We start from the raw sequence: 14,045 nt of genomic DNA on the forward strand, positions 1-14,045 counted from the left end.
TTCTAGCTCTGTAAAAAATGCCATTGGTAATTTGATAGGGATTGCATTGGATCTGTAGATTGCTTTGGGTAGAATAGTCATTTTCACAATATTGATTCTTCTAATCCAAGAATGTGGTATATCTTTCCATCAGTTTGTGTCATCTTTGATTTCTTTCATGAGTGTCATAGTTTTCTGAGTACAGGTCTTTTACCTCCTTAGGTAGGTTTATTCCTAGGTATTTTATTCTTTTTTTTTGCAATGGTGAATGGGATTGTTTCCTTGATTTCTCTTTCTGATCTTTTGTTGTTAGTGTATAGGAATGAAAGAGATTTCTGTGCATTAATCTTGTATCCTGCAACTTTACCAGATTCATTGATTAGCTCTAGTAGTTTTCTGGTGGCATCTTTAGGATTATCTATATATAGTATCATGTCACCTGCAAACAGTGACTGTTTTACTTCTTCTTTTACAATTTGGATTCCTTTTATTTCTTTTTCTTCTCTGACTGCCGTGGCTAGGACTTCCAAAACTATGTTGAATAATAGTGGTGAGAGTGGACATCCTTGTCTTGTTCCTGATCTTAGAGGAAATGCTTTCAGTTTTCACCCTTGAGAGTGATGTTTGCTGTGGGTTTGTCATATATGGCCTTTATTATGTTGAGGTAGGTTTCCTCTATGCCCACTTCCTGGAGAGTTTTTATCATGAATGGGTATTGAATTTTGTCAAAAGCTTTTTCTGCATCTATTGAGATGATCACGTGGTTTTTATTCTTCAATTTGTTAATATGGCTTATCACATTGATTGATTTGCATATATTGAAGAATCCTTGCATCCCTGGGATAAATCCTGCTTGATCGTGGTGTGTGATCCTTTAAACGTGTTGTTGGATTCTGTTTGCTAGTATTTTGTTGAGGATTTTTGCATCTATATTCATCAGTGATACGGGTCTGTAATTTTCTTTTTTTATATCTTTGTCTGGTTTTGGTATCAGGGTGATAGCCTTGTAGAATGAGTTTGGGAGTGTTCCTTCCCTGCAATTTTTTGGAAGAGTTTGAGAAGGATGGGTGTTAGCTCTTCTCTAAATGTTTGATAGAATTCACTTGTGAAGCCATCTGGTCCTGGATTTTTGTTTGTTGGAAGATTTTTTATCAGTTTCAACTTTATTACTTGTGATTGGTCTGTTCATATTTTCTATTTCTTCCTGGTTCAGTCTTGGAAGATTATACCTTTCTAAGAATTTGTCCATTTCTTCCAGGTTGTCCATTTTATTGGCATAGATTTGATGGTAGTAGTCTGTTAGGATGCTTTGTATTTCTGCAGTGTCCATTGTAACTTCTCCTTTTTCATTTCTAATTTTATTAATTTGAGTCCTCTCCCTTTTTCCTGATGAGTCTGGCTAAAGGTTTATCAATTTTGTTTATCTTCTCAAAGAACCAGCTTTTAGTGTTATTGATCTTTGCTATTGTTTTCTTTGTTTCTGTTTCATTTATTTCTGCACTGATCTTTATGATTTCTTTCCTTCTACTAATTTTGGTTTTATTTGCTCTTCTTTCTCTAGTTCCTTTAGGTTTAAGGTTAGATTGTTTATTTGAGATGTGTCTTGAGGTAGGCTCATACTGCTATAAACGTCCCTCTTAGAACTGCTTTTGCTGCTTCCCATAGCTTTTGGATCGTCATGTTTTCATTGTCATTTGTCTCTAGGTATTTTTTGATTTCGTCTTTGATTTCTTCAATGGTCTCTTGGTTAGCTAGTAACATATTCTTTAGCCTCCATGTGTTTGTGTTTTTTACGTTTTTTTCCCTGTAATTTATTTCTAATGTCATGGCATTGAGTCGGAAAAGATGCTTGATATGATTTCAATTTTCTTAAATTTACCAAGGCTTAATCTGTGACCCAAGATTTGATCTATCCAGGAGAATATTCTGTGTGCACTTGAGAAGAAAGTGTAATCTGCTGTTTTGGGATGGAATGTCCTATAAATATCAATTAAATCTATCTGGTCTATTGTGTCATTTAAAGCTTGTGTTTCCTTATTAATTTTCTTTCTGGATGATCTGTCCATTGGTGTAAGTGAGGTGTTAAAGTCTCCCACTATTATTGTGTTACTGTTCATTTCCTCTTTTATAGCTGTTAGCATTTGCCTTATGTATTGAGGTGTTCTTATGTTGGGTGCATATATATTTATAATTGTTATATCTTCTTCTTGTATTGATCCCTTGATCATTATGTAGTGTCCTTCCTTGTCTCTTGTAACATTCTTTATTTTAAAGTCCATTTTATCTGCTATGAGTATTGCTACTCCAGCTTTCTTTTGATTTCCATTTGCATGGAATATCTTTTTCCATCCCCTCACTTTCAGTCTGTATGTGTCCCTAGGTCTGAAGTGGGTCTCTTGTAGACATCATATATATGGGTCTTGTTTTTGTATACATTCAGTGAGCCTGTGTCTTTTGGCTGGAGCATTTAATCCATTCACATTTAAGGTATTATCAATATGTATGTTCCTATTACCATTTTCTTAATTGTTTTGCATTTGTTTTTGTAGGTCCTTTTCTTCTCTGTGTTTCCCTCTTAGGGAAGTTCCTTTAGCATTTTTTGTAGAGCTGGTTTGGTGGTGCTGAATTCTCTGAGCTTTTGCTTGTTTGTAAAGCTTTTGATTTCTCTATCGACTCGGAATGAGATCCTTGCCGGCTAGAGTAATCTTGGTTGTAGGTTCTTCCCTTTCATCACTTTAAATATACCGTGCCACTCCTTTCTGGCTTGCAGAGTTTCTACTGAGAAATCAGCTGTTAACATTATGGAAGTTCCCTTGTATGTTATTTGTCGTTTTTTCCTTGTTGCTTTTGATAATTTTTCTTTGTCTTTAATTTTTGTCAACTTGATTACTATGTGTCTCAGAATGTTTCTCCTTGGGTTTATCCTGCCTGGGACTCTGCGCTTCCTGGACTTGGGTGGCTATTTCCTTTCCTATGTTAGGGAAGTTTTCAACTATAATCTCTTCAAATATTTTCTCTGGTCCTTTCTCTCTCTCTTCTCCTTCTGGGACCCTATAATGAGAATGTTGGTGTGTTTAATGTTGTCCCAGAGATCTCTTAGGCCGTCTTCTCTTCTTTTCATTCTTTAAATAAATTTATTTATTTATTTTGGTTGCGTTGGGTCTTTGTTGCTGCACGTGGGCTTTCTTTAGTTGCGTCGAGCAGAGGCTACTCTTCATTGTGGTTTATGGGCTTCTCACCTCAGTGGCTTCTCTTGTTGTGGAGCACAGGCTCTAGGCACACGGGCTTCAGTAGTTGTGGCTCGGGGGCTCTAGAACGCAGGCCCAGTAGTTGTGGCTCACAGGCTCTAGAGTGCAGGCTCTGTAGTTGTGGCGCATGGGCTTACTTGCTCTGCGGCACGTGGGATCTTCCCTGACCAGGGCTCAAACTCATGTCCTCTGCATTGGCAGGAGGATTCTTAACCACTGTGCCACCAGGGAAGCCCTCATTCTTTGTTCTTTACTCTGTTCCATGGCAGTGAATTCCACCATTCTGTCTTCCAGGTCACTTATGTGTTCTTCTGCCTCAGTTATTCTGCTATTGATTCCTTCTAGTGTATTTTTTAGTTCATTTACTGTATTGTTCATCTCTGTTTGTTTGTTCTCTAACTCTTCTAGGTGTTTGTTCTTTAATTCTTCTAGGTCTTTGTTAAACATTTCTTGCATATTCTCGATCTTTGCCTCCCTTCTTTTTCTGAGGTCTTGGATCATCTTCACTGTCATTATTCTGAATTCTTTTTCTGGAAGGTTGCCTATCTCCACTTCATTTTAGTTGTTTTTCTGGGGTTTTATCTTTTTTCTTCAGCTGGTACATAATCCTCTGCCTTTTCATCTTGTCTCTCTTTCTGTGAATGTGGTTTTTGTTCCACAGGCCACAGGATTGTAGTTCTTCTTGCTTCTGCTGTCTGCCCTCTCTCTCTCTCTCCCTCTAAATTAAAGTATAGTCGATTTACAATATTGTGTTAATTTCAGATGTACAGCAAAGCTATTCTACATATGATTCTACATATATATGTATATACCTATATTCTTTTTTTTCTGAGTCTTTTCCATTACAAGATATTGAATATAGTCCTTATGCTATACGGTAAATCCTAGTTGTTTATCTATTTTATATATGGTAGTGTGCATCTGTTAATCCCATACTCCTAATATATCCACCCCCCCTTCCCCTTTGGTAACCATAAGTTTGTTTTCAATGTCTGTGAGTTTGTTTCTGTTTTGTAAATAAGTTCATTTGTACTATTTTTAAAATTTCACATATAAGTGATATCATATAATATTTGTCTTTCTCTGACTTACTATGATAATCTCTAGGTCTATCCATGTTGCTGCAAATGGCATTATTTCATTCTGTATGGCTGAGTAATATTCTATGGTACATACATGCCACATCTTAAGTCAATCCTCTGTCAAGGGACACTTGGGTTTTTTCCACATCTTGGCTATTGCAAATAGTGCTGCTATGAACATGGAGGTGCATGTATCTTTTTGAATTAGAGCTTTCATCTTTTCCCAGTATATGCCCAGGAATGAGATTGCTGGATCATATGGTAACTCTATTTTTCATTTTTTAAGGAACCTCCATACTGTTTTCATAGTGGCTGCACCAATTTACATTCCCACCAACAGTGTAGGAGGGTTCCCTTTTCTCCACACCCTCCCCAGCATTTATTATTTATAGACTTTTTGATGATGGCCATTCTGACCAGTGTGAGGTGATACCTCATTGTAGTTTTGATTTGTATTTCTCTAATAATTAGTGATGATGAGCATCTTTTCATGTACCTATTGGCCATCTGTATGTTTTCTTTGGAAAAATGTCTATTTAGGTCTTCTGCCCATTTTTTTTTACTTTTCGTTGTTGCTGTTATTGAGTTGTATGAGTTGTTAGTATATTTTGGAAATTAAGCCCTTGTCGTTCACATTGTTTGCAAATATTTTCTCCCAGCCTATATGTTCTTTTCATTTTGTTTATGGTTTCCTTTGCTGTGCAAAAGTTTATAAGTTTGATTAGGTCCAATTTGTTTATTTTTGCATTTATTTCTATTGTTTTGGGATTCTGACCTAAGAAAATATTGCTACGATTTATGTCAGAGAATATTTTGCTATGTTCTTTCTAGGAGTTTTGAGGTGTCATGTCTTCTGACCCACGAGTTATAGATTGGGGGTTCCAATGATCCCCTCATCAGGTTGGATTAATTTGCTAGAGCAGCTCACAGAACTCAGGGAAACACTTACTTGTATCAATTGCATCAATTTATTAAAGAATATGATAAAGGATACAGATGGACAGCCAGATAAAGAAATACATAGGCAAGGTCTGGGAGGTTCACCTCATGCAGGAGCTTCTGTCTCTGTAGAGTTGGGGTGCATCAACCTCTCAGTGTAGATATATTCACCAACCTGGAAGCTCTCCAGACCCCCATGCTTTTGGAATTTTATGGAGGGTTCATCACATAGGCATGATCAATCATTAACTCCATTTCAGTTCTGTTCCCTCTCTGATGGATGGGGCTGAAAATTCCAAGGTTTTAATCATGGCTAGTCTTTCTTGTGACCAGCCCCCATTTAGTAGTCATGCAGGAGCCCACCCAGAGTTGCCTCCTTAGAACAAAAGGTTCTCCTACTGCTCTTATCACTTAGGAAATTACAAGGGTTTTAGGAATTCTGTGCCAGGAGTCGGGGCAGAGACATATATATATATATATATATATATATTTTTTTTTTTTTTCTATTTTCTCTTCTCTCACAGCCCACCACTCCTGGTCTCTGGCCACAGACCCCTCCCAGCAAAATGATACACAAGTTCAAAGGTACTGACACATTACTAGAATCCCCAGCAGTCATTAATAATCATTCCTGTCCATCATCATATTGTAGGAGAATGTCTGCTGGGACAAGCCCACTCAGGTTTGCAGGCTTTCATTCCATCTTGTCAAGTTCCAGAAACAGGCGTGGCCTCAGCAAATATGTGGCTTCACCCTTTCAGGCATCTGATATAATTGAGCTGAGGTGATATCATTTCTTGCTCTGAGCCTCTTTCAAGGTGTTAATATAATATTGGATTTTTGCCTTATTACATAAGTCATTTACTCATAACTTTACTGTTAGCTACTACTATTCCTCCTTCTCTCCATTTATACCCAAATTCTTTTACCTTTGGAAGGGATTAGGTTCAGCCACTGTGCTGGTCTATATTGCAGGCAGTAATAATAGTCTAGCATGTGCCTCCCCATCAGTCCACTTCTATTCAGATAAGGTAAGGTTACATAGGTGCAGAGCTAGTGGGCTATCTTAACCAGAAGGCAATATAGCTGCATTCACTGTTAGCCCCAATTTTATCAGATGGTATGAAGGCATATCCTGCCCCATCAGGCCCTTAGGAATTATGACATAAAGATCAGAAACACAGTTGCACTTTTTGCTTAGGAATCATCCCTATTTTCAGCCCTAGTTGTAGCCCTGGTCCTGTGACCACTGCATCAGGTAGGGGGGACAAAAAAGTTGAGATGATGTGGGGAAGAAAGAATACTCCATCCTTCCCCACCCCCATCCCCCAGATCCACCAGTAAAACAGAGAAATCTGTCTAGTGGGGACACTCCTTTAGTCCCTCTCATTTTGAGTGTAAGCACACTCTGACTCCCAGTTAGTGTGTCTAATTAACATTGCTTGAAGCCCAGATTTACATGCCTTCTGTTTTACAATATTAGGTAGGGAAACGGTTTCCCAGTCAGATACAGTGTCCACCCCCATAGTACAATCAGGTAGAAGACACAACCGCTTCACATAAAACCTGTTCAAACATACCAATTCTCCTACAAACTTTTCCGGCAATTCCATTAACCCCTACACTCCTAACTGTAGCCTCCAGTAGGAGTCCATCAACAGGTTTTGGTCTTACAATACTAGGTAGAGGAAGTGTTCCCCAGCCAGACATAATATCCATTTCCAGGAAACATTCACGTAAAGGAGACGCAACTTTACATGAATCTTATTTAAACATTTCCACTTTTATAATCTTATCAGCACTCACGTTTTTATGTTCTCCCAGTCTAACTGTAGACCATATCAGGGTTTCACCAATAGATTTTGGTACCATAGTGTGTGGGGATCCTGTATCAAGGGGTCCTGGGAACTTCTCTTTTCCACCCCTTGACCATTTTACCCACTCTTGTGCAAAAGGCTTTGGGTCTCCAGTGAAGGGTTGAGCCACGGGACCCTGGCCCTTTTTGTCAGTTTTTAACTTGATTAATCTGCTTGATCACAGACCCAGGCGATTCTGAGTGGGGTTTCTCATCAAAATCTTTGCCTTCTGGCTTTAAAAATTCCTCTAAACTGGGGTAAATGGAGCAGAGTTGTTTGGGGCCTTTTGATGTTGGGGAACCAGCAAGGGGTTCCCTTGATCCACCCAACCTTCTATAGTGCCGCATCAGCACTTCTGTTTCAACACCATCAATGTCTACCATATTCATCCCATTTCTTAATAGCCATCTAAAGATTTCCACCCTGCTGGAGAGAGCTGGAGAGTTCTTTGACTCTCCTCACTGTCTTTCTCCATTTTCTTTTTAATTATTTTAATGCCCTTGGTTTCAGTAAGACCCACACAAGGAAGCTGAGACAGCAAATCTGATAAGGCTTCTTGGATTCTTATTAAGTTTTGTAAGAGTCATGTCATATGGGGTGTCCATGCAACAGGGGCACCCTTAGTTACAGCACTTACCATAACTTGCATAAACAGGCATGTTCAGCAGGTGAATATCCCGTAAACATAAAACCAATCGCATATGGCTTACGTGCGAAGCATATCAACTGCTTCATCTGGGGTGCTCCATTTGGCATTTATAGGGGGAATTGGGCAGTCTCCCTTCTCAGGACAAACACACTTTACAGTGGCTTTTATCCAGTCCATTAGGCTTGCTGTTCCCTCAGGAATAATCTCCTGTGTGTCTGGCTCATGTAACGCCATCTGTGATTGTTCAGTAGTGAACTGTGGGTCCTGTATCAATGTAAACATGCTCTTCCACTCTGCAGCATTCAAAACCAAAGACACAGCCCCTAAATTAACCCTTCTCACCACCCATTTTAATAAAGCTTCCTCAGGAAGCTGATGATACTGATAAGAGACGGCCCCATTCACACTATACCCTCTGGTTTCAGTAATTTCTTGTTTTGCCCTCCCCCCACATTGACTACCTTCTTGTTAACCAGAGGCTTTAGAGGTACTTTATGTTGTCCCGGTATAATTTTTCCCGTTGTGGGCAGGTTTGAGGTTAGTGGCTGAAGTTCAGACCAACCCAACTCCGAGTTTGGATGAGCATCAAGTTTTGACCCAGCACTTTCTTTATTTTAGCTTTTACAGATAACAGTGACCAAGGGATTGTATGTTTACTGTGCTTCTTATTATTATGCATTTCCTTGCTTACTCAACGAGTCAGCTCTTCAGGAGTCAGATTATCCCCATCTCTAAATTCCATTGGCAACTTTTACCTTTAGTAAATGATTGAAGTGTGGCTGCAGTTTAATACCATGGGTGACTAGGTAGCCATCCAGGGATCAAAGATTCCTCATACACCACCCTCTCATCCTTTCTCTTCCCAAACCACATGTTTCCATGAGTCAGGGTGGTTCTAGCAAATCCCACTTCACGGACACCAACTATAATTTGGAAAAACCTGTGTTCTGCAACGGGAGAGGCCACAACAGTGAGAGGCCCGCGTACCGCAAAAAAAAAAAGATAAGCCAATTGCTTAAGGTTATAGATAAGAACTTTAAAATAATTATTATTTATTATTTTTATTTATTATTATATTATTATTTATTAAATATTATTTTATTATATTATTATTTATTAAATATTATTATTATTTATTATTATTATTTAAAGAAAATAGAGGGAAAGATGAAAAATTAGATGAAAAGATGGAGAATTTCAATAGAGATGTAAGAATCCATACAGAGATGCAAATGGATTTCTAGAACTGAACTCTCTGGATGGCTTTAACATCAAACTGGACACAACACAACAGAAGATGGTATTATTGAACTCAAAGACAGGTCAGTAGAAAATATCCAAATTGAAGCACACACCATGCAAAACATGGGAGAGAAGAGACTATACCAGAAACATTTAATTGGTTCCAGAAGGAGAGAAGAAAGATAATGGACAGAAGTGATATTTGTAGAGATAGAGACTGAGAACTTTCCAAAACTGATGAATGACTCAATCTCCAGATTCAGGGAATTCAGCGAATCCCAAACAGGACAAATACAAAGAAAACCACATCTTGGTTTTTTCTTTAGTTAAATTACTAAATTTCTAAAAATATCAAAGTTAAATTACTAAAAATAAAAGTTAAAAATCATAAAAGTAGATAGGAAAAAAAAGATATTACTTTTAAAAGGATACCATATCAATGTCTGATTTTTCCAACAGAAACCGTGGAAGGCATGTAATAGCATGTTTAAAATGCTGAAAAATAGAAGAAACACCTACCATACTAGAATTATATAAACAGTGAAAATATCCTTAATGTGAAAGCAAAATAAAGACATTTTCAGACAAACAAAAGCTGAACAATATATTTCCAGCTGACTGAGGGGAGTTCTTCAGGATGAAGGAAAATGTCTCCACATAGAAACATGTATATATAAGAAAAAATGAAGAGCACTGGCAAACTAATGCATGTAAATATGAAATAATATTGCCTGTTTTAAGTAACAATGATAACCATGTTTTATGGGGGTTATAACCTATGAGGAAGTGAAATATATGACAACAATAACAGAAATGGCAGGAAGGTAAATAGAATTGAACTGTTGAAAGACTCCTGCATTGCTCATGAAGTTGTAAATATACTAATTTAAGTTAGGCTAAAAGAAATCAAGGGTGCCTCTTGTAATCTCTAGGATAACCACTAAAAGAATAATACAAAAAGATATAATTACAAAGTTAATAGAGGAAATAAAGTTGAATAACAAAACATACAATTAACACAAGAGAAGACAGGAAAGAATAATAAGGAAATAAAGAACATATGGAGAAAGTAGAAAGCAAAAAGTAAGATAAACTTAACTATATGAGTAATCACGTTAAATGTAAATAGACTATATAGTCCAGTTAGAAAACAAAGATTGTTAGACTGGATAAATAAACAAATCTACAATGAAACTATGTGCTGTTTACAATACACAAAATACACTTTAAATATTAAAACACAGATTGGTTGAAAGCAAAAGGACAGAAAATAATATACCATGCAGACATTAACCAAAAGAAGGCTGGTGTGCCAATATCATCTAAAACTGGGAAAAATACCCAAATGTCCATTATTGGGAGACTGGGTAAATAAATTGTGATATATTTATATAATGGAATACTCACAGCAACAACATAACTATATACTGATATCTTCAACAATATGAATGTATTTAATAATCATTTTGTGAGTGAAAGAAACTATACACAAAAGAGAACTTACCCTGTGTTTTCATGTACATGAAATTTCAAGAACTAATTGTGATAAATGTCAGAATAGTGGCTCCCTCTGGTGGGGAGTACAGATTGAGAAGGAGTAGGAGAGAAGCACCTAGGATGCTGGAAATGTACTATATCTTAACCTGAGTGGTGCTTGCACGGGCGTATACATATGTAAAAACTCATCAAACTGGAAGTTTAATGTTAGTGCACTTTAAATCTCAGTAAAAAGGAAAAATGAACAAAATACAATTCCTTAAAAATTACAAATGTGGGACTTCCCTGGTGGTCCAGTGGGTAAGACCCCATGCTCCCAATGCAGGGGGCCTGGGTTCGATCCCTGGTCAGGGAACTAGATCCCACATGCATGCTGCAACTAAGGGTCCTCGTGCCGCAACTGAGAGTCCGCATGCCACAACTAAGACCCGGCGCAGCCAAAATAAAAAAAATAAATTAATTAAAAAAAAATTACAAATGCAATTTCTTTTCACTTAGCAATTCTTCTATGAATTTATTCTCCAGATATAGCTGCACATTTTCAAAATGATACATGTACAGGTTATTCAAGCAGAATTCTTTGTAATAGTAAAAGATTGGAAACAACCTAAATGTCCATTAATAGAGAATTAGTGAAATAAATTATGAACATCTACACAGTGGAATACTATACAGCCACAAAAAAGGAATGAGGAAGATCATTTAAATGAATAAGGCAGGTGTAGAAAAATATATATGGTATAATATCATTTGTATAAAAGGAGGAGTATAGACATTAGGTGAATAGGGGTGTTTAGGCTTTTCCTATTCCTAGTTGGTTCTCATTATCCCTCACTTCTTATCATGGCCCCTGACTCCTTTTGTGTGAAGCCACAAAATCTGCATTGTGCACAACCATGACCTTTTAAGCCACTGTCTGGGGAAGTCTGAACAGGTAGCAGCCTCTCTGCAAGAGTGGGATGTTTGAAACAATGGTATCAGATAATGGTAAAGGATCTCCTGTAAGCTTTTCTTAACAGGCAGACTTTACTCAACCCATTTAAAAGGCTGATTAACCTTAGTATGTATATGAATGATTTAAGATTTATCTTTCATCTACAATAGAAATAGAATGATTCATAATAGATTGTTTTCTCTAAAGCTCTAATACAATGCAACGTTTGTCTTTTTAATTTGTTTGTTTTGATAACTTATATCTTTCACAGACCCGAAGGGCTGAATAAAATGGGAACTACACCTGTTTGTAGATTAGTTTGACTGTAACTGAAATGAAATATCTTGTCTGGCACTATATAATCAATTAATCCAGGACGGCAAGTCTACAGGATGGGACATTGAAATACCCTAGAACAAAAGGCAATATGTTATGCAAGTTGGTAATCAATTTTTAAAATGTGCAAGGATGGTTTCTGAGCTGCTGGGATAAGAGTATTTGAACACAAAAACCTCTATTCCTCTACACAGAGATGTGTGGGTTTTTCCCCACTGACCAGTTCTCTGATACCAGCTGGGTGTCCTAAATTCAATTGAATTCTGATACTATCTACCTGTGGTTAGCACAGACTCCACAGGTTAAGGGCTCAGTCCCACAAGACTGCCCCCCCCCCATTTCAGATACCTTTCGCAAGTTCAGGTTGTCACTTGTGTGTCTGATGAACCAGTTATAAATTGGAGGCTCCCATAACTCCCTTCTCAGGTTTGATAATTTGCTAGAATGACTCCCTGAATTCAGGAAAACAGGTTACTTACTAGATTATCAGTTTATTATAAAAGGATGCAACTCAGAAACAGCCAGATGGAAGAGATGCATAGGGCAAAGTATGTGGGGAGGAGCTCAGAGCTTTGATGTCCTCTCCAGGTGGACCACCCTCCTGGCACCTCCATGTGTTCACCAGCTTGAAAGCTCTCTGAACCCCCTAGTTAAGGGATTTTTATGGAGGCCTCATCTAATAGGCATGCTTGGTTATTTTTTTAAATTGAAGTATAGTTGATTTACTATAGTTTCTGTTGTGTTGGTTTCTGGTGTATAGCAAAGTAATTCATTTATACATATATGTACATATTCTTTTTCATACTCTTTTCCATTAAGATTTATTACAGGATATTGAATATAGTTCCCTGTGCTATACAGTAGGAGCTTGTTGTTTATTTTATATATAGTAGTTTGTATCTGCTAATCCCAAACTCCTAATTTATCCCTCCTCCACCCCATTTCCCCTTTGGTAGCCAAAAGTTTGTTCTCGGTGTCTGTGAGTCTGTTTCTGTTTCATAAATAAGTTCATTTGTGCCATATTTTAGATTCCATATATAAGTGATATCATATGGTACTTATCTTTCTCTTTCTGACTTACTTCACTCAGTATGACAATCTCTAGGTTCATCCATGTTGCTGCATATGGCATTATTTCATTCTATTTAATGGCTGAGAAGTGTTCCATTGTGTATATACACTGCATCTTCTTTATTCAGTCATCTGTTGATGGATATTTAGGTTGCTTCCATGTATTGGCTATTGTAAATAGTCAGGCATGCTTGGTTATTAACTCAATCTCCAGCACTTCTCCAAAGGATGAAAGTAGGGGAGTAGTCGGGGGGCTGAAATTTTCAAGCTTCTAATCATAACGTTCTTTCTGGTGACCAGGCCCCATTCTGAAGCTATCCAGGAGCCCACCAAAAGTTCCCTCAATAGAACATAAGATGCTCCTATCATCCAGGAAATTCCAAGGGATTTAGGAGCTCTGTGACAAGAACCAGGTCAAAGACCAAATATTAGAACAAAAGATGCTCCTAGCACTTTTATCTCTCAGGAAATTACAAAGGTTTTAGGAGCTCTGGCCAGGAGCCTGGAATAAAGACATATATATATATATATATATATATATATATATGTATGTATTTCTTATTATAACAAAATATCACAGTACCTATATGGGGGTCTCTCAGACACGTGGCATAACGGGCATCATTATTTTACAAGTCCTGGCACTAATTATTAAGCCAGACAGACACCAGCCCCTTCTCCCACTTTTGGAGGGAGGAGAAAGGGCCCACACAGCCATAATTCTCAAGAGAAACAAAGGGCAGTGTCGAACACCCAGTTGCTAGGCTGATTAGCACCTGAGCGGAGGCTGTGAAGGTTGAAGATGTCCTTCAGGTAATTCCACAATGCCCACCCCCATTGAGAATCACGTATTTATTTCTTTATTACCTCACAGCTTGCAGGATCTTAGTTCCCAGACCAGGGATGGAATCCAGCCCCAGCAGTGAAAGCGCTGAGTCCTAACCACTGGACCACCAGAGAATTCCCTGATTTATACTTTAAAAAATTAATTTTCACACTGAAACATGCACAATATTTCAGATATCTTCTAAATCTTGAAAGGTTATATTAGCATAGGCACAGCATTAATAATGATGACACTTTCTCCCACTTTGAAATACTAAAAATAGTTAAAATTAGAGTTCTAGGAAGCCCAGTAATTTTACCTTTTTGGTCTTTCCACTGGTGGCTGTCACCAGATGCCTCATAGGGAAATCCAGAGCCACTCAATAC

General features: G+C 37.7%; 1 long non-coding RNA gene across 1 annotated transcript; it reads left to right on the forward strand.

Annotated features, from left to right (window-relative positions):
- Positions 1–4,303: 4,303 nt before the first annotated feature.
- Positions 4,304–12,984, forward strand: LOC116749220. The gene is made up of 4 exons (XR_004348541.1): positions 4,304–4,372; positions 7,677–7,680; positions 8,296–8,303; positions 12,920–12,984. It is a non-coding gene; the product is annotated as an uncharacterized LOC116749220 (long non-coding RNA).
- Positions 12,985–14,045: the final 1,061 nt, after the last annotated feature.

This window comes from Phocoena sinus, chromosome 1, assembly GCF_008692025.1.
Source record: "Phocoena sinus isolate mPhoSin1 chromosome 1, mPhoSin1.pri, whole genome shotgun sequence".
Taxonomy (NCBI): Eukaryota; Metazoa; Chordata; class Mammalia; order Artiodactyla; family Phocoenidae; genus Phocoena; species Phocoena sinus.